At 45.5% G+C, this 18,621-nt stretch overlaps 1 protein-coding gene across 5 annotated transcripts in view; it reads left to right on the top strand.

The window, feature by feature from the left end:
• The window catches only part of SNX29 (sorting nexin 29), a 1,242,095-nt gene that overhangs the window by 127,004 nt on the left and 1,096,470 nt on the right, over window positions 1-18,621 (top strand). The window lies entirely within an intron of this gene.

The raw sequence follows: 18,621 nt of genomic DNA, 5'->3' as shown, positions 1-18,621 counted from the left end.
ATACAGTACTTTTCGACAAAAAAACTGCCGTTTCATTTTCGACTTTTGGCAATTCAACATTTTTTCAATTCGACATGTCTGCAATGTTAAAATGCGGCTTTTCGACAAAAGTATATTCAATTGAAGAATGTCGATTCGACAACAGTGCTTTTCGACAGTCATTTCGTCAGTTTCATTCCGCCTTATTTTTCTGTTGTGATCTAATACATTTTATTTAAAAACATGTATTTTTTTGGTGCTTTTTTTTTTATTGCTAATAGCATATCTATTTATATTTGAAGGGATTATCTACTTGGTTTGTCTATTTAGGAGCCACAAGTATTATTTAATCGTTTTTTTAAAAGATGTTTTTTTTTTTTTTACTAACTACAATAATATTGAGAGATCAGTGCATGTTTTTCAGTTGGAAGGGGTGGGAAATGATTAAAAATCCTAAAAAAAAAATGCGTGGGATCCCCCCTTCTAAGCATAACCAGCCTCGGCCTCTTTGAGCCGGTCCTGGTTGTAAAAATACGGGGGGGAAAATGACAGGGGTTCCCCCGTATTTTAACAACCAGCACCGGGCTCTGCGTCCGGTCCTGGTGCCAAAAATACGAGGGACAAAAGACGTAGGGGTCCCCCGTATTTTTCACACCAGCACCGGGCTTCACTAGCCAGAGAGATAATGCCAGAGCCGGTGGACACTTTTATATTGGTCCCTGCGTGTCACAATCCATGCAGTTTCTTCTCCATGCCTGGGGTGGCACGCTCTGCTCTAGTGCTCAGCACTCTGCTCTGTATCTGCAGCTTGGTAATTAGCTGTTACCACAGCTGTGAGCAGCTCCTGAACTCACTATATAAGCCACACAGGCTCCCAGTTGCCAGTTCATCGTGTCAAGGTTGTCTCAGTTCCTGTTCTTGGTTACTGCTAAAACCATCCATAGTACTGCCAGGCTCCAACAGCTATCCTGTGTAGCTACTCTGCTACAGTGCAATCCCGTTATCCTGCTCCGTTGCATAGTACAGTGCTGTCCTGTGATCCTGCTACAGTGCAATCCTGTTGTCCTGGTATGTTGTTGTCCTGGTATGTTGCATACTTTACCACAGTGCTATCCTGTGATCCTGCTACGTTGCATGCTCTACTACAGTACTATCCTGTGATCCTGCTACAGTGCAATTCCGTTATCCTGCTACGTTGCATACTCTACCACAGTGCTATCCTGTGATCCTGTTATCCTGGTACGTTGCATACTCTACCACAGTGCTATCCTGTGATCCTGCTGCAGTGCAATCCTGTTATTCTGCTATGTTGCATACTCTACTCCAGTGCTATCCTGTGGTCCTGCTACAGTGCAATCCTGTTATCCTGCTACGGTGCTAACCTGCTACAGTGCAATCCTGCAACCCTGCATTCTCTGCTCAAGTGCATCCTGCTACGGTGCTAACCTTCTACAGTGCAATCCTGCAACCCTGCATTCTCTGCTCAAGTGCATCCTACTACGGTGCTAACCTTCTACAGTGCAATCCTGCAACCCAGCATTCTCTGCTCAAGTGCATCCTGCTATGGTGCTAAATCTGCTACAGAACTATCCTATTACAAGTGCCTTCACAGTCCACAGTGTCTCAAGTGTTTCCACAGTCTACACCGTTTTCATGTAATCACAGTCTTCAGTGTGTCCGTGTCCTCACAGTCTACTGGCATCCCGTGTACTCACAGTCTCCTGGCATCACAAGTGAGTTTCCAATCCCAGTATCAAAGTGTGTTCCCAAGTATCCAGTACTGCCAAGTACTTCCCAGACTCCCAGCATTGCAAGTGCAATTCCAGTTCTCCCTTTCATTTTGTGTTCTTCAATCATTCCCGGTTTATACTTATTGTTTACAGTTGTACACTGCTTTACCCTGTATAAATAAACCTGCTATTGTGCCGAGAACATTAGTCCCTGTGAATATGTTCCTACAGAGGGAAATCCAAACGGATTCTGACACTGCGGCCGTGGCATTAAATCCCCAACTAGTCACCCCTGGCCCGGGGTACCCTGGAGGAGTGGGGACCCCTTAAATCAAGGGCCCCCCCCCTCCTGCCACCCAAGGGCCAGGGGTGAAGCCCGAGGCTGTCCCCCCCATCCAAGGGCGGCGGTTGGGGGGCTGATAGCCAGAGTGTAAAATGAAAGAATATTGTGTTTTTGTAGAAGAACTACAAGTCCCAGCCAGCCTCCCCGCAAGCTGGTAGTTGGAGAACCACAAGTACCAGCATGCGGGGGAAACGGGCCCGCTGGTACCTGTAGTTCTACTACAAAAAAAATACCCAAATAAAAACAGTACACACACCGTGACAGTGCAACTTTATTACATACATGCACACCAACATACACACATACTTACCTATGTTGACACGAAGAGTCGGTCCCCTTCTCCACATAGAATCCACGGGGTACCTGTAAATAAAATTATACTCACAACAATCCAGTGTAGATCGGTCCTCTTCTTGTTTGTAATCCACGTACTTGGCAAAATAAAAACACGAAAAACACGGACACTCTGGCTATCAGCCCCCCATTTGCCGCCCTTGGATGGGGGGGACAGCCTCTGGCTTCACCCCTGGCCCTTGGGTAGCTGGGGGGGGATCCCTTGATTTAAGGGGTCCCCACTCCTCCAGGGTATCCCGGCCAGGGGTGACTAGTTGGTGATTTAATGCCACGGCCGCAGGGACCAATATAAAAGTGTCCCCCGCTGTGGCATTATCTCTCTAGCTAGTGGAGCCCGGTGCTGGTGTGAAAAATACGGGGGACCCCTACGTCTTTTGTCCCCCGTATTTTTGGCACCAGGACCGGACGCAGAGCCTGGTGCTGGTTGTTAAAATACGGGGGTTATGCTTAGGAGGGGGGACCTGACAATGCTAAATTCCCTTGTCGTATAAACAACCCTTTATGAAGTCTAAGAACACTGTACGCTGTTTACTTAAGAAGTACCGTAATGGTACGCTAGTTGCGTAACGATCGCTCAGCCGTAGGCGAGACGCTCAAGCGTCACGTTCGCTCACGGCCCAGTGATCACAGGACACGTTATTGGCTATGACTAGAGTAATGATTCGCTATGGCGTAGCGGACGCTCGAGACCACGAGGAGATCACCAGCGGCGCAGACGCTCACAACGCTATACCTATATGTCTAAACCTTATACCAATGAAATACACGGAATACCTTAATGTGAATACAGGGTGTAAGTGCAACCTTGTGTAACCTGACTAACTACAAAGCTGCTTGAGCGTCACCGACGCTCAAGTGAACACTTAACACTATAGGAAATACACAGATACTGGTTTAGGTTCCAAAGCCTATTAACTGTATTATATCTAGTATACTTGTAAAAAGGGGATAACAGTACAAATGATACACTACAATATAACAGAGACTTCCTAACCACAGAACTAAACAATACTATCTAATACAATACAATACTAGTCTAGGGGAGATACGAGAGAGAGAGAGAAGGGAAAGAGAGAGAGAGAGAGACGGAGAGAGATGAGAGAAATTGGCTCACAGAAAGACAATGATAACGGAGAGAAACTTACGCACAAGGGTAAACGATCGCATGCGCCTGGACATCCAGCACCCGATTTTCAGCAATGAGAACCGTTGAAGAGTGAGAGCTGGATGTGGTCGGCCTGCCTATTTATGCCCCACACACAATGCAATCCTACAGTCCCTACAATCCCATTGTCCATTGGACGTCGGAATTCGGCCCTGCATCATAACAAAAGGTCATAGGTTGATTCATACAGGTGGGCTGTGACGATTTCAAACAGCTCAGGTGGGTGGGGAACTAGGTTTCCCGCCGCATACCTGAGTATGAGTAAATAGTAGAAATGGACATAAACTTCTTATGTCCATAACTATTCGCACGAGCGATTAATACGCTCCAAACCAACACCGGAATATTGCTAATTAAATACTCTTCCGATGGGTACCAAACACTGCTGTATGAGTCTTGTTAGACCCTTCGTACGATACAAAGAGGGATTCCTTAGCTCAGGGACCTTCTATATTAACCAAACTTTCAGAAACTATCAAAGGGATCATGATCTATAAACTACATTAATTGTGAAAATATGTAACGAATGAGTCGCACGCTACGACTACATAAACTCTACCGTAAATACGCATACCGCGCCTGCGAGTGCACGCTATTGCGGGTATGCGCCTTCACGGGAGAGCGTACGCATGCGCAGCACGGACCAGTGTGCGGTGCAAATATGGCAACGTGCATAGAGACATTTTTCTGACTTTGACAGTCCACCCTTTGGCAGTCAATAATAACTGCCACAAAACATTTAAGGAGAAAAATGCAAGTCAGGGGTTAATTGATTTCCATGGTTGGGTAAGGGAGGAGAGAGGAGAAGGTGTGAAGAGGGTATGACCTAGTGAGATAGCAGAAGCATGTGTGTATGAATCCATGTTTGGGGGGTCATGTATCATCGTGCCGTACGTGTTGTAAATCAAGCTTCGAGGTATTGCGAAGTATACATTTGAATTCCTTCTTATCCTGTGGTACAGGTCTGTGGATGGGCTGTCAAACTTTACCGAGCTCTTTTCGGATTTTGAACAAAATGGGGAGCACATTTTAGTTGATGATACATGAATGGGGGAGGTATGTGGTTGCTGATATCTGTGCCTGTATTCCCTATCGTCTATGTGTGTCATTACCTGAGGGTTGTAGAGATGAAGATAAAGAACACTTATGGAAAATGCAATGATATTCTATGTCAGGGAAATGTACATCTGTCGTCGAAGTTGTGTTCGGTATCTGTTGAGAGTCGTCTTCTTTGCGCTGTATTGCTCCTTGGGCATGAGCAAATAGCTTTGTCTGAGCCATCAGATTTACAAAAAATGTTGGGCTAGCGTGAGTTTAAAAGTACTAGGGAAACTGGGGATCCATGGCAAAGTTCATCAAGTGTCCATATTTAAAGTTGTCAAATCTTCTTCTTTGGTCAATCCGTTGTCTGTATACATCTCGTCTCGTCAGCTTCCTCGTCCAAGGGGGTCTTTGTATCTTGGAAAAAAGCAGAAAAACAGGTGAAAGAAACGGACCGTATAATCGCATTTTCATCACATCCTGGTTTCTATCATTGGGTCATAAATCAAATCCAGGTTAATTACAGTTTCCTCGCTCCTCAAGCTCATCACTCTTGTACTTTGTTTGCACCTCATTAAAGCCTGCCCGCATCTAAATATCAATCCAATCGATATAACGACACCCAAGATACATAGTAGAAACTTTCCAACATCCATTATGACTCCTTGAGCCCAGTCCCCCAAACCGGAGAACCAATTTCGCGGGTTCAACCATGACACCCAACCAGTCAGCTCATTACCTACAGCAGCAAGGGTGAGATTGTGTTTTCGACGAAATTCCCACTTCAATTGGAGAATATCGTCCATCTTTTGGTCTATGACCTCTACCGGATCCTCGGTGCTATTTGTGATATACGTGCAACACTTTATGCCGTACTGTGTTGCCAATGTAACACAATATCCGCCTGTTACTGCTGTAAGATAATTAAGAACCATCCTATGCTGAACTAGTTCTGTTTTATAAGCTTGAAGTTCTCTTCCAGTGTATCTAAACGTGTCATCATACATTTCAGTGATATTATCTAACAAATTGGCGAGTGCGGAAATGTATCTATAATTCATCACTCCTCGAGCGGTGCGAGTGAAATCTAACGCTACCAGAACCTGAATCCCGGTGGATTCATGGATAAGATCAGAGGCCGGATGCTCTAACCTTTCTGACAGTTGTCTTTTAACTCGGTGCTCGTAATGAGTGTGAGTATAAGGAGCTTGGGCACCACGGTGTATGTCCTTCATTTTGTCATGTGTAACAGTCATCACTTCAGGCAATACTTTTCCAATATAACACAATCCTTCAGAGTTTGGGGCAAGCCACTTGTACGCCTTTCTCCCGCATATGAAATATGCATCATCGGGGAGAACATATGGGACGGAGAAGGACATGACCATGTTACAAACCTTCCAGGTGAAATCTCCTGACCCTAATTCTTCCATCTGCCTAATGCACGTATCCGTTTGTACGATATGTGCACAGTATCCTGGTGATACCTCTCCAACTCTAGTAATCCTATTTCCTAAGGTATATCGATACCGAAAAGATTTTCCTCTACTGGCTATGTGGCGTACCAGCTCTGTATCTGTAGGCATTCTATCTGCTCTGTGTGAAAAGGTCATGGTAAGGTTGCTCCATGACACTTCCCAATTTCCCGGTTTTCTGGGATTGGAGATATTGAAACATAAGAGGGACCTATCCACATGGTATTGGTGGAGCTTCAAACTAGGAGGGCTGGAGATGTTAAACCTCCGGTCCACCGGTCTCCCACCACTTAGCTCAAGTACCTCCCCTAACGTTAAAGGAAATGGTACTAGCCCTGATTTGCTATGACCCTGAGGTACTTGAGAGCATACCCAACAATCTGTTTGGTTTAACACATTACCCACTAAAGAGTGATAGTCACTCAATGGATGCCGGTCTATATGGATATTAAAACTAGATTGGCATTTCTTTATGCATCCATCTTCAACCAGATTATCACAGAGCCTACAGATACAATTTTCTTCAGCTAACAATCCATCACAATTTCTTCTATCGGATCGTTTTCTGATACTCGCCTTTGCTTGTTGGTTTGGTTGATCTTGGAAAACTACGCCTCCATCATCATAATCGGAACCCATTCCAGAACCTCTCTCGACCTCTATGGTACTCTCGCCGGAACAGACTGCTCTGGTCAACATCCTGGTTAACGGGAAAATCCATATTGCAGTCTCTTGGGGCAAGTCCATCTTACAGGAGGAGAAAAGAAGAAATTTGTAAAGGGGGTATAAGAAAACAGTTTGAGGGGGAGAGAACTTGTTACGATAATAAGTTCTCTCGTCTTGTTGTTCTTCTTGTTCTGCTGTCTTCTCAAAGGTGCTGTCTCTCAGTCTTCCAAACGAACATTCTGGTGATGCAATATTCCTTCCTAACCGGCGATCTTTCTGTAAGGAGAAAAAAAATCTGGCATTACCATTGGTCCAACTGAGGGGTGACATAGCATCTTTAAACCATGGAAACATGAGTGGGAAGAGAGAGAAAATAAAAAACAAAAGAGATAGAGAACAATTCATGTGCATATATACATTACATAACTCGACAATAACCACCAATGAGAAAAGAGAAACAAAACATTTTTAAACATTGTCAACATTGAGAAAACCTTGTTAGCATTAGAAAAACATTGTCAGACTTATTAGGCTGTCATATCTATGTGTCTACTGGTCTCCTTGAGCAGTCCCTCCCCACCAGCACCTGCATTACTCCACTGTCTGTATCTGGCCAGAAATACATTGTGGCGGAGGTCATGCTGGGGTTTGGTAGACTTCTGCAAGGACCAAGTGGATATGTAATGTGTGAATTCTTACCAATACTAGTCAGAGATGGGGATAGAGAGAGAGAGAGAAAAAACATTTTTCACAAATACATTTACAACTTTTCACCTGGTCATTCCTGTGTCTTCAGTGAATGACCTCCCACTTCATTAACCGTTACCTCAGGCTTGCCTCCATTCCTAATAATCACCTTTCCTGCCTATGTGATCCCTGATTATAATGGTGTGTATTGTAATTTTGCTCATTTCTTGGTCTAGGGGGTCTAACTTTATGTGGGCTGTTACAGTTGCTAGCATAATGCCCTTCTCTCCTACAATGATAACAAATCCTGGGCTTCCTCCACGTGTTAATGACCTGAGGTTTTGGTTGATTTGATGCCTCCTCAAACGCTCGGATGCTCATCATCATCAATCGTTTCCCCTGTACTTCCCTGATTTCTTGGATTTTATGATTATGGTGTTGTCTTTCTCTTGATCTACAATCTCTTGCAATGTGTCCCTTTTTATGACAATTGTAACAGATTTCCATATCTGGATTTCTCGCAGGGGTGTGTGGCTTTTGTTGGGGTGGTCTTGTGGTTTGGGCCTGTATATTTGCTGCCATTAACTTATCTCTTAGTGACTCTCTGTACCTGGTGATATTCTGATCATGATTAATGACGGCCTCTCTTAGTGCGGCCACCGAGATCTCTCTCCAGTTTGGGTTGGTGGTCTGTACCTTTGTTTTTAATTCATCCTTTAAACCATTCATTAATACCTTAACCGCTATTCCTTTATGTTGTGCATTTGTCTTGATGTCTGCGATCCCAGTGTTTCTAGCCATTATTTGCAGTGCTCGATTGAAATAATTAGAAACATTTTCCTTTTCGTTTTGCCTTATGGAGAAAATTTCATTCCACTTGACAGCAGCTGGGAAATATATTCCTAACTGTTGGTTAATCTGCCTAATACATTCCTGATTGTGTTCTTCCATACAAGGTACCTCCGTGTTTAATTTACAATCAGCAATGAACTTTTCAGGGTCAACACTGGAGGGCAAACATGCCCTCAGCACTGTCCGCCATTCTTTGTTGGTGGGTTCTGTGGCGTTTCCTAGTTCTTTAATAAACCTTTGACATTTGGCTAGATTTTTCCTAGGATCAGGAAATTCAGACATAATTGATCTCAATTCGGTCCGGGACAAGAGACAGCGCATTGCACTGTCCTTGACGGGAATGATTCCCTGATCGTCAGTCTTCCCATTGGGGACTGAGATCACCCTGGCCAGATCGAGCTCAGTTACATCATCTTGTGTTGGTCTTACAATATGGGGTACATCTGTTTGTGCGTGATATGAAACATTGTACGTACCTGTGGACACGACCTCACCTGACCCTCCGTTAGGGGGTTCGATTATTGCCTTTACCAATTTGGTCGCGTCCACCTGGATGGCTTTTGTGATGGTTGCTGGAAGAGGTGCTGACATCGTTCTGGGCTCACTTTCTTGTTTGTATTCCTGAGGGAGGTTTGACATGGGGTGCAACTTGCACAGGTTAATAGTTGTACATTCAACAGTATTACAATAATCATTGTTACAGTTATTACACTTATTCTTATAATCTATACTACAGTTGCTAAGAGCGTTTTTATTGTTCAACCTTGTGCTTTTCTCCGCAACCATAATCCTCCCTGATGCCATGTCTCTCCTCTCAAGATAAGATTCAGAAAAGTCAATTGAATCTCTTTGTAATTCACCTTCCTGTTGCCATAACTGCAAATAATCATAATGTTTACTTCGTCTCTTTGTTGGTTCAATGAGACATATCCTCCTCCTTAAATTTTGTAACACGTCTGGACTGAAGCTACCTATTCTTGGGAATTTGTCCCTGTCTTGTACAGTCATTCTCTCCCATTCATCACATAAAGATTCTGTGTGACTTCCGTATTTTTCACCCATGATGTACCTTGCCGACCCAACGGGTCGGTTCTCTGAATCAACCCGAACCGAGGTTGATCGCCCCCTACCTGAACAACTGGCCCCCATAATTCTGCAGGTGTTGCTTATTCCTCCTTGGATCTTTATCTCAAGGTTTTCAGCGAACCCTTACAAACAAACCAAGATGTCCTGGGCAGGCCGGCGGTGGCGGTTTGCCAAGTACCCCACTTACTTCTCGCCCACGTTGGCCAGTACTGCAATCACTGTAACCAGAGCTGCTGTACCCAACCCAGGGCCCCTGTGAACCTTTATTTACTGGGGCGCGTTCCCCAGCAAGTATCGGTTGTTGGATAGTTCCTGAGTGACCAGCGAACTTCCCTTCCAAAAATAAAAAAATTACACAAATCACGTCAGAATGTACAGATAGCGTTTGTGACCACTTTACTCTAATGGTATTAGGTCAGATTACTAACTACTGCACACAATTACGTGCGGTCCAATCGTTCAGTACATAAGCACTACTTGTCATGTACTGAAAGATCAATGGAATCGATGTTTCCGGCCGCGATTCCTTCAGCATGAGCTTATGGCCTATATGGGTTCTGCACCAACACCCCAGGCGTTGTGCCTCTTGTACCTTTATAGCGGACCTCTTTGTCTATTTTACCTGTTACCTTATGACCTCCTGGTCTGTTACCGTCTGTTAATGACCTCCTGGTCTGTTACCTTATGGTCCGCTATACTCTAATGCTCAAATATTATTTAACCAAGGATGCCTCCCTAGCCACCGTATATGTCACTTACACGTGTGTCCCTTGACGAGTACCCGACTTTCCTTTTGGTTCAACCTCTTAAGTTATATAAACTTATGTAATAAAAACACACTCACTCAACACATGTACACTTTGTTTCTATATCTATTTCTGCGCAGAAATTGTCTTCAGTCCAACAGTGTTACTAATTAGGAGCAGGATCTGTTAAACTAAATTTCAGATTTTCCAAAAATAGATTTGCGTTATTTACCGCGTCGCGTTATTTACCGCTGTGCGTTACTTATCGCCTTTGCGCTAATTATCGCTTTGTGCTAATTCAACTTTTCGTGACTTGAGCTACGTTGCGTAACCAGACGCTACGTTGCGTAATGTACGCTGCGTGCGTCTGCCGTTTGGATTGCGTACGCAAGTCTTTTGTTAGGGACACGTGTACGCAAAACAAAGATCCACCGTAACACAATTTCTACCTTTATCAATGTAGATGATCCCTGATCATCTACCGCACACCACACTGACTGTCTTATCTCCCAGACAAGCCGTGTGTTGGTCTATACTTTAACTATTACCTCTACTATGGAATAACAGCAAATCTCTTTTTGCACTTTCTATCAACTATAAAACTTGGCAAACAGGAATAGTGATATATGAAATTTGAAAAAGAAATGCAGATAAATGTATGTGTGCGTGTATACGCAAGACAGAAGAGAAATAAAACAGTTTTAAAAGACACAAGCGTTTTGTTCTTACTTCCGGTTCCCGGATTCCTTCAGCACTCTTTATCTAAGCGAAGCAGACGCTTATCCCGTCAGCACTGCGAGACAACCTCCCACCCTTTGCTGGGGGGATGTCTGCTGATCTACCTAGTGCAGATATGAGAAGGATAGGACGAGTCCCCAATTGACAATGCTAAATTCCCTTGTCGTATAAACAACCCTTTATGAAGTCTAAGAACACTGTACGCTGTTTACTTAAGAAGTACCGTAATGGTACGCTAGTTGCGTAACGATCGCTCAGCCGTAGGCGAGACGCTCAAGCGTCACGTTCGCTCACGGCCCAGTGATCACAGGACACGTTATTGGCTATGACTAGAGTAATGATTCGCTATGGCGTAGCGGACGCTCGAGACCACGAGGAGATCACCAGCGGCGCAGACGCTCACAACGCTATACCTATATGTCTAAACCTTATACCAATGAAATACACGGAATACCTTAATGTGAATACAGGGTGTAAGTGCAACCTTGTGTAACCTGACTAACTACAAAGCTGCTTGAGCGTCACCGACGCTCAAGTGAACACTTAACACTATAGGAAATACACAGATACTGGTTTAGGTTCCAAAGCCTATTAACTGTATTATATCTAGTATACTTGTAAAAAGGGGATAACAGTACAAATGATACACTACAATATAACAGAGACTTCCTAACCACAGAACTAAACAATACTATCTAATACAATACAATACTAGTCTAGGGGAGATACGAGAGAGAGAGAGAAGGGAAAGAGAGAGAGAGAGAGACGGAGAGAGATGAGAGAAATTGGCTCACAGAAAGACAATGATAACGGAGAGAAACTTACGCACAAGGGTAAACGATCGCATGCGCCTGGACATCCAGCACCCGATTTTCAGCAATGAGAACCGTTGAAGAGTGAGAGCTGGATGTGGTCGGCCTGCCTATTTATGCCCCACACACAATGCAATCCTACAGTCCCTACAATCCCATTGTCCATTGGACGTCGGAATTCGGCCCTGCATCATAACAAAAGGTCATAGGTTGATTCATACAGGTGGGCTGTGACGATTTCAAACAGCTCAGGTGGGTGGGGAACTAGGTTTCCCGCCGCATACCTGAGTATGAGTAAATAGTAGAAATGGACATAAACTTCTTATGTCCATAACTATTCGCACGAGCGATTAATACGCTCCAAACCAACACCGGAATATTGCTAATTAAATACTCTTCCGATGGGTACCAAACACTGCTGTATGAGTCTTGTTAGACCCTTCGTACGATACAAAGAGGGATTCCTTAGCTCAGGGACCTTCTATATTAACCAAACTTTCAGAAACTATCAAAGGGATCATGATCTATAAACTACATTAATTGTGAAAATATGTAACGAATGAGTCGCACGCTACGACTACATAAACTCTACCGTAAATACGCATACCGCGCCTGCGAGTGCACGCTATTGCGGGTATGCGCCTTCACGGGAGAGCGTACGCATGCGCAGCACGGACCAGTGTGCGGTGCAAATATGGCAACGTGCATAGAGACATTTTTCTGACTTTGACAGACCCCACGCATTTTTTTTTCCAGGATTTTTTTAACACTTTTGTGCCGTCCATGAAGTCGAATCCAGGCTGCCCACTATTCGTCATTGGTCCGTTTTTCGACAGCGGGACTGTCGAATCCGTTATTTATTGAATATGTTGAATTCGGGTCCCGGCGGGAGGGTTTCGACTGTCGAATTGTGTCGAATCCAAAAACGGTCGAATTCCAGCCGGAATTCGACCGCAATTGCATATACCCCTAAGTATTTTGCATTTAATGTGGAATTATTTATAATGTTATAGTGAGAACATCTTGGTTTCACGCACATGTATCTAACCATTTGGAAAGATTCCACACAGATAGGAGAAATACATACCCTCCAACTGTACGTTTTTGGCAGGTACAGTACTTTTTTTTTTATGGTCTGTACCGATTTTTGGCTCTCCAAACTTCCATTGAAAGTATAGGAAAATGGGCCTGGCCATGCCCCTTTTACCTCTGACCACGCCCCCTTTTCGAATTTGTACCGATTTTTAAGTGTAAATTGTTGGAGGGTATGGAAATATGGTGCTGATTAAGAGTAGACTTATGCTAAAAGTTGCGAAATTGATTTCTGATAAGTTATAGCCTCATTACCATCTAGGAGAAATATTCAGAAATGTTCCCTTTTCCCTTCGCCTGAGGGATGCTGCATGCTATGGTTATTGTGACAGTGGCTGTGAGAGATATGGAGGAACCCACAATAAGTGGTTGCATGAAGCGGCCCCCATGTCTCCTGGTGTAGTGGAGGAGGTGGCTGTGCCTTGGTGGCAATATAGTTTTAACAAAATTCTATTTAAATGTGCAGACTTTATTAGTCACCTTCTAAAGTACACATCTTAGAAACATTTATTTCTAATGATCAGCATAAAGAGCGTAGCTACCATAGGTGCAGGGAGTGCAGCTGCTGTGGGGCCCAGAGCTGAGAGGGGCCCACCTTTGCTGTGAAAGTTACATGTGTTATATACATTTTTCACCATTGGGTGGTACATAGGGGCCCTTACAATCTTTTGCCTTCAGGCTTACAATTTATCTAGTTTTGTCCCTGGACCTGCTCATTGTAATGTGGTAGAAAATGAACTGGAGGGCATTACAATGTTACTTAATATGAACTGTGAAACTTGTTATGTGACACAATATGAATTGGAGGCACTATACTGTGGCATGATATGTGCTGGGGACCAGGGCTGTCATCAGAAATTGTGGGGCCTGGGACTGACGAACTAGAGAGGGCCCCCCACCCAAAAAAAAATTCTGCCACACCGCTCTACCGCTATGTGATGTCACACATCATGAAGTTATATATAGGTGGAGCATTGCAGGAACGATTCACAGAGCTGATGTGCAGGGAAGGCTTGTTTTAGGCCTCCCTGCGCATCAGTCCGCTGTAGGAGGCAGTGGTGGGCCCCGCTCTCTATAAAGGCCCGGGACTGCAGTCCCCACAGTCCCCCCTGATGGCTGCCTTGCTGGGGACACTGTCATTATGTGAATTGGGGGTACTGTGTTGCATACAGTGTACTGACAGCCCTACAATGTGACATCATTTAAACTAGGTTACTACTATGGATCATAAAATGAACTAGGGAACCATTATGTGGCTTAAAATGAACAACTGCTGCGGAGAGGTGTCACGTGAGAAGCATTGGGACAGGGGTCCCATCAAAATGTTGCTATAGGGCCTACAAAATTCTGGCTAACGCCGCTGGTAAGCATTCAATAAGGCATACCTCCCTTCTAGACTTTCTTTATTATGACTGGTTACTGTTGTGTATTTTTATCATTTTTTTTCCTATGAGTAAGTCCAACCAATACTTTTCTTATTATTGTACTTACTGTACCAATTTTTGTTATATTGTTTCTTTTTAACATTTTATACTGATGCCTACTGATATTAGCTCAGCCATCTTATTGCCGCTTCTCCCACAAGCCTTCTTACCTGCACCAGTGACATTAGTAAATTCTCAGGATGTTACTTCGCAAAATATCAGAACTTCTTTTTATTGGGTCATAAAGTCCCTAGTTTAGTCTTACTTGGTCCTAAAATAGTCCAATATAAAAGATTGAATTGACCAAATTTATATTTATATTACTTTTTATTTATTCAGGTGAAAGATTTCTTGTTACATGTGGAAGTTTCATTCATTCTTTGCTGTTGTTATTTAATTGTGTATGACGTTTGAGGTTGAACGTCTGTGTCTCTGCATTGCTCCAGATCATTGGTTCTCAAACTCGGTCCTAAGGACCCCAAACAGTTCATGTTTTCCAGGTCACCTAGCAGGTGCACAGGTATATTCATTACTCATCATTACTCTCTGACATATTTTAAAAGATTCACAGATGGAGCTAATAATTTCATGGTTTTTTTTTTTTTTGTAATGCTGTGAAGATACCTGGAAAACATGAACTGTTTGGGGTCCTGAGGACCGAGTTTGAGAACCATTGCTCTCTATAGGGGAGTATTCATTTAGTGTCTAATCCTCTTCGACAGTGAGGATCCGACACTTCAGTATACATTGTGAGCCGTTTCCGCCCGTTTCCCCTCTCATTACGACCATTCTTTACTGCCCTCTCTTATGGGCGAAAATGAATGGTTGAAAATGGACCCGTTGTCGACCACGGCGGGGTCGAAAACACATGACTGAGCAGAGATTCTGCTCATCCATGTGTTTTTCAACATGTCGGCATTTTCGACGGGTGGAAAAACGGCACTTCAGTTGAATATTGAAGTGTCGAAAAGTGCCGATTATCAGAGGAAAGTGCCGTCTTTCCGCCCTGTTGAAAATTCCGACGCTAATTGAATACTCCCCTATATGTTTCACTCTCTGAACCATCATTAGAGAATATTGGTTTCTTATGCTGGACGTTAAGTTATCTGTTGCAGTCCAGTTCAGAAACAGTGTGAGGAAAGCGTGTCATAAGGACAGTCTTCAAGGGTCACTGAATGGCTGTAGCCTGGAATGAGTTTAATACTGTAATCTTTCAAAGGATGTCAAACATAAACTGCAGATAAACCTGGGCTAACATCTATTCTTTGTAAAACCTAAGATCTAATTTCTCATACGTCCTAGAGGATGCTGGGGACACTTCAAGAACCATGGGGTATAGACTGGAGACATGGGCACTTTAAGACTTTGAAGGGGTGTGAACTGGCTCCTCCCTCTATGCCTCTCCTCCAGACTCCAGTTTTAGAATTGTGCCCAGGGAGACTGGTCACACACAGGGGAGCTCTACTGAGTTTCTCTGAAAAGACTTTTAGGTTTTTTATTTTCAGGGAGACTGCTGGCAACAGTCTCCCTGCATCGTGGGACTTAGGGGAGAAAAGTCAGACCTACTTCTAGTGAGTTTAAAGGCTCTGCTTCTTGGCTACAGGACACCATTAGCTCCTGAGGGTTTGGAACACTAGGTATGCCTAGGGGTCCACTCCCGAAGCCCGCCGTCACCCCCTTTGCAGAGCCAGAAGTCAGAAGACAGGTGAGTAGCAGAAGATAGAAGACTACAGTGACGGCTTTCTGAGGTACCGCACAGTGATCGCGCTGCGCTCCATGCTCACACACACACACACACACACACACACACACACACACACACACACACACACACACACACACACACACACACACACACACACAGGCACTACAGGGTGCAGGGCGCGGGGGGGGGGCCTCAAAAGTGGAATATAGTGCCTGGGCACGAAATCCGAACCCCCGCCAGTATATTATATTAAGAAAATAGCGGGGCTGAAGCGCACCATTAAGGGGGCGGGGCTTAGCCCTCACAGCCCTCATCAGCGCCATTTTCTCTTCACAGATGCTGCAGAGACGCTGGTCCTCTTCTCCAAACACTGCTGTACAAGTAACAGGGCGCAAAACGGGGGGGGGGGGGGGCATAATTTGGTGCATATATAAAAGCGCTACTGGTCTGGGGCTTTATATTAGAGTTTCAGATCTGGGATTGAGCGCTGGGTTGTGAGCTGGCAAACTCCTTCTGTGTTTCTCTGACAGGCTTTACTGTGGGTCTGTCCCCTATTTGCCCAGTGTGTCTGTGGGTGTCGGTACACGTGTGTCGGCATGTCTGAGGCTGAGTGCTCTTCCCAGGAGGAGACTGTGTTAGGGACAGAAACGGCTGTGGGAGTGACCCTGTCGGCACCGCCGACTCCTGATTGGTTAAATGTGTTGAATGCCTTGAATGCTAATGTGGCTCTTATTAATAAGAGATTGGATAAATCTGAATCTCAGAACCAGGCCTGGAAGAAATCTGTGGAGGATGTGTTATCACAGGTCCAGATCCCCTCGGGTCACATAAACGTTCATTTGCTCAGTTGGCAGACACAGATACCGACACGGACATTGACTCCAGTGTCGACTGTAGTGATGCCAGATTAGACCCAAAATTGGCAAAGAACATTCAATACCTGATTTTGGCAATAAAAGACGTGTTACATATCACTGAGGACCCTGCTGTTCCTGATACTAGGGTCTGTATGTTTAAGGGAAAGAAACCTGAGGTAACATTTCCGCCCTCTCATGAACTGAATACCTTTTTTGAAAAAATGTGGGAAAATCCTGACACAAAGTTTCTGATTCCCAAAAGGATTCAGGTGGCGTATCCGTTCCCCTCTGGGGATAGAGATAAGTGGGAATCATCCCCCATTGTGGACAAGGCCCTATCACGGTTGTCTAAAAAGGTGGCTTTACGGGGGCGTGGCTTTGGAGGACATGGAGTAGCACACAGGCTGTGTGTCTCTCCAGCTACAACATCCTGGAATCCCATCCTGTGTCCCCCCCCTGGGCCTGCAAACCGCCCCAATACCTGCAGGGAAGGGTGGAGGTGCCCCTGTGCTGCTCTGAGACCCGTCTGTGCCCCATCCGCAGTGGCAGAGCGGCTCCAGTGTGCGGAGGTCCGGGGCCTGTTGGACCAGGTGAGGCGCCGCCATCCCCGCGCTGAGCGCCTGCACCCGGCTCCCGTCTGAGCGCTGCCTGCGCCGGAGTCCGCGGCTCCCCCTCTGCCGTTGCCGGGGAGATCGTAACAGCCGCTTCTCCTCCTTTGCTCTGTCTGTGCTGGGAGCGTCTTCGAGCGGTCCCCGGCCGCGGCGCTGTCACGTGACCCGCTGCCGTTCTCCCCGCTTGCTCCGGCGGCCCCAGTCAGCCTGTAATCTCCCGCTCTGACCACCTGAACTCTGCTGCTGGGGGAAGAGGTACACGGCACAGCTGTGGGATATAAGTGCCTGTGCCCTCCCCACAATATAGTTGCTGTCCTGCCCTGTTCTGTTTCCCATAGGGACAGGGTACAATACAAGTGCTGCCTTGCTGTGCTCTGCTCCGCACAGGCACTGGGAGAAGTGATGTATTAACCCCTGGAGGGCCTACTTGTTGCTCTGTTTCAGTACCCCACAAGGCGTATCTGGCCAAGATCCACGCTGCATGTGTCCCTCATGCTGCGGAATATCCTGTCGTGATTTATCATCCTGGGCTAGCAGAGGCTGATTATTCTGATACGCTATATGCTCACTGGACAGCTTTGATATACTACACTTACCCGCGGGCAGCGACTGGGCAATTCTGATATACTGCACTACATTATTCTTTGGCCGCCCCTGGACAGTTTGTGCTATACTTTTTACTGTGATTTCTTGCCATCTGCCGTCCGCTCGGCTATAATGGTCAAACCGCATCAATCTGCCGCGGCTGCGGCGAAGTTAGAGAAGTTTGCCAGAAATCCTCCGACACGGTCCCAACAGGGGGGTGGGGTGCAGTCGACCTCGGCACCGCCTTCTCCGTCGGCGAGCTCCTCATCTCTGGAGGCCACCAATTCTGCTTTGCAAAAGGTGCTGGATGCGGTCACGGCCAGTGAAGCCCGCTTGGCCGACAGGATCGGTCAGGTCCAGGCGGACTTATCCATTATACACCATGACCTCCAGCGGGTGCGGGAGAGGGTCGGTGAAGTGGAGACGCGCATCTCCACGCTGGAAGATACGGTTACGCCTCTCGATAGACGCACTTCTGCTCTAGAGTCTCAGATGACGGAGGTACATAAAAAGATGACGGATATGGAGGGGAGATTGCGACAAAATAATGTCCGTTTCGTCGGACTTCCGGAGAAAGAGGAGGGTGCTTCCCCTGAAAAATTTCTTGAACGTTGGCTGTTGGATGCATTCGGAACAGAGGAATTCACCTCACACTTTGCAGTGGAGCGCGCCC

The sequence above is a fragment of the Pseudophryne corroboree genome, chromosome 7 (assembly GCF_028390025.1).
Source record: "Pseudophryne corroboree isolate aPseCor3 chromosome 7, aPseCor3.hap2, whole genome shotgun sequence".
In the NCBI taxonomy this organism is placed as follows: Eukaryota; Metazoa; Chordata; class Amphibia; order Anura; family Myobatrachidae; genus Pseudophryne; species Pseudophryne corroboree.
The sequence above is the reverse complement of the archived record's forward strand: the minus strand, read 5'-3'. Positions and strand labels throughout refer to the sequence as shown.